Source organism: Sinocyclocheilus grahami, unplaced genomic scaffold (assembly GCF_001515645.1).
Source record: "Sinocyclocheilus grahami isolate Dianchi unplaced genomic scaffold, SAMN03320097.WGS_v1.1 scaffold1782.1, whole genome shotgun sequence".
NCBI lineage: Eukaryota > Metazoa > Chordata > Actinopteri > Cypriniformes > Cyprinidae > Sinocyclocheilus > Sinocyclocheilus grahami.
The window spans coordinates 296,164-298,855 of record NW_015506961.1 but is presented as its reverse complement, the minus strand read 5'-3'; the positions used below and the strand labels follow the sequence as shown (position 1 = coordinate 298,855).

Here is a 2,692-nt window from a genome sequence, read left to right as displayed (position 1 = left end):
AGAGTCATTGAAGCATCATAAACGCTAAGCATTTATTTTTGTCTCATGACAACTAATTCATTACATTTAATGTTATTCACAACAGAACAGGAATGAAAATTTTAAAAATGAAAAGTAAAAAAAACAAACACATTAGTGGCATTCATTAAATGAAATATTGCAGTTTTTAAGTCAATGTAAAATGTTGTCCTTTTCAGGTTTATTACCGTTCACAAAAACTACTGAAACATTAATATATATATTAGATGGAAGATTGCAGTTAGTTGCCAGGGCAACATCTTTAATTTTCATTTAGTTTAAAGGGGTGATATGATGCTGCTAAAAAGAACATTATGTTGTGTATTTGGTGTAATGAAATGTGTTTATGCGGTTTAAGGTTCAAAAAACACATTATGTTCCACATACTGTACATTATTGTTTCTCCTCTATGCTCCGCCTTTCTGAAACGCTAGATTTTTACAAAGCTCATCGGTCTGAAAAGCGAGGTGTGCTGTGATTGGCCAGCTATCCAGTGCATTGTGATTGGCCGAATACCTCAAGCGTGAGACGGAAATGTTACGCCCCTCACCATACTGTGCTGCCTGCGGCAACCACATGTGACGACCCCGGGCTGGACTCCGCTTCGTCCACGGTGAAAGCTGATCCGGTGATCCACAGCGAAGTTGATGTATTTCTTCAGCGACCAGCACGGATCAGCTCTAGGCGTGACGAAGCGGATATCGTCCTCTTTTGGAAGACTAAACAAAGTAGTTTCGCTTTCACAATGAGAAACACAGCGTCAACCTTCTTTCTTTGCGTGAACATTTTCCCACATAGTGATGTAGATATGTGGGGGCGTGTTAGAACGAGCCGTTTTAGGGGGGCGTGGCTGACTCTTAACTTTTATAAAGAATATCTCTTTGGATTTGAGACTTTAGTCTTTGCAACTTTACAGATCTTCTTTATGCAGGAAGAGCTTGTAACACTCCAAAGAGAAAGAAACACGTGAAATCGCAGTAGTAATAATTTAGTAGAAATTTAGTAGTACTAAATTACTAACTGGAAAGTAAATTAAACCTAAAACTTAAATAAAAATAATAAATGAGACCTAGTATTACGTCTATAATATTATTTATACTATAATATTTAAAAAAATGTGTCCCTGCAGCACAAAAGCAGTGTTGAGTCGCTGGGGGATATTTGTAGCAATAGCCAACAATACATTGTATGGGTCACAATTATACATTTCTCTTTTATGCCAAAAATCATTAGGATATTAAGTAAAGATCATGTTCAATGAAGATATTTTGTAAATGTCCTACTGTAAATATATCAAAACTTAATGTTTGATTAGTAATATGCATTGCTAAGAACTTCATTTGAACAACTTTAAAGATGATTTTCTCAATATTTAGATTTTTTTGCACCCTCAGATTCCAGATTTTCAAATAGTTGTATCTCAGCCAAATATTGTCCTATCCTAACAAACCATACATCAATGGAAAGATTATTTATTCAGCTTTCAGATGATGTATAAATCTCAATTTCACACAATTGACCCTCATGACTGGTTTTGTGCTCCAGGGTCTCAAAAATATAAAAATGATAAAAGCATATAACAGAATTACAAATATTTTTTTTCAGAAATTAAAATGAAAACAAAGTATAAAATTTAAAAGCTATTTTAGAATGTTAATAAAAACTGTAATAGTAAATAAATACAAAACATAATGCTGGTTGATTTTAAACGCAACACAACAGCGTTCATTATGAGTTGATGAATGGAGTCTGATCTGATGACCAGCTCCTCATCTGTGTGTGTGTGTGTGTGTGTGTGTGTCTCTGTGTGTGTGTCTGTCTGTGTGTGTCTGTCTGTGTGTCTGTCTGTGTGTATCTGTGTGTCTGTCTGTCTGTGTGTGTGTATCTGTCTCTGTGCGTGCGTGTGTGTCTCTCTGTGTGTGTGTGTCTCTCTGTGTGTGTGTGTGTGTGTCTGTGTGTGTGTGTGTGTGTGTGTGTGTGTGTGTGCGTGTGTGTGTCTCTGTCTCTGTGCGTGTGTGTGTCTCTGTCTCTGTGCGTGTGTGTGTCTCTGTCTCTGTGCGTTTGTGTGTCTCTGTCTCTGTGCGTGTGTATGTGCGTGTGTCTCTGTCTGTGCGTGTGCGTGTGTCTCTGTGCGTGTGCGTGTGTCTCTGTCTCTGTGCGTGTGTGTCTCTGTGCGTGTGCGTCTCTGTGCGTGTGCGTCTCTGTGCGTGTGCGTCTCTGTCTCTGTGTGCGTCTCTGTCTCTGTGTGCGTCTCTGTCTCTGTGTGCGTCTCTGTCTCTGTGTGCGTCTCTGTCTCTGTGTGCGTCTCTGTCTCTGTGTGTGTCTCTGTCTCTGTGTGTGTCTCTGTCTCTGTGTGTCTCTGTGCGCGTGTGTCTCTGTGCGCGTGTCTCTGTGCGTGTGTGTCTCGGTGTCTGTGCGTGTGTCTGTGCGTGTGTCTGTGCGTGTCTCTCTGTGCGTGTGTCTGTGTGTGTCTCTGTGCGTGTGTGTGTGTGTCTCTGTGCGTGTGTGTGTGTCTCTGTGCGTGTGTCTCTGTGTGTGTGTGTGTCTCTGTGTGTGTGTGTGTCTCTGTCTCTGTGCGTGTCTGTCTGTGTGTGCGTGTGTGTGCGTGTGTGTGCGTGTGTGTGCGTGTGTGTGCGTGTGTGTGCGTGTGTGTGCGTGTGTGTGCGTGTGTGTG

The 2,692-nt window shown here is 41.0% G+C and overlaps 1 protein-coding gene across 1 annotated transcript in view; it reads left to right on the top strand.

Annotated features, from left to right (window-relative positions):
* Positions 1-2,692, top strand: part of top1mt (DNA topoisomerase I mitochondrial) — an 18,728-nt gene that overhangs the window by 13,850 nt on the left and 2,186 nt on the right. The gene's annotated exons all lie outside the window — the stretch shown is intronic.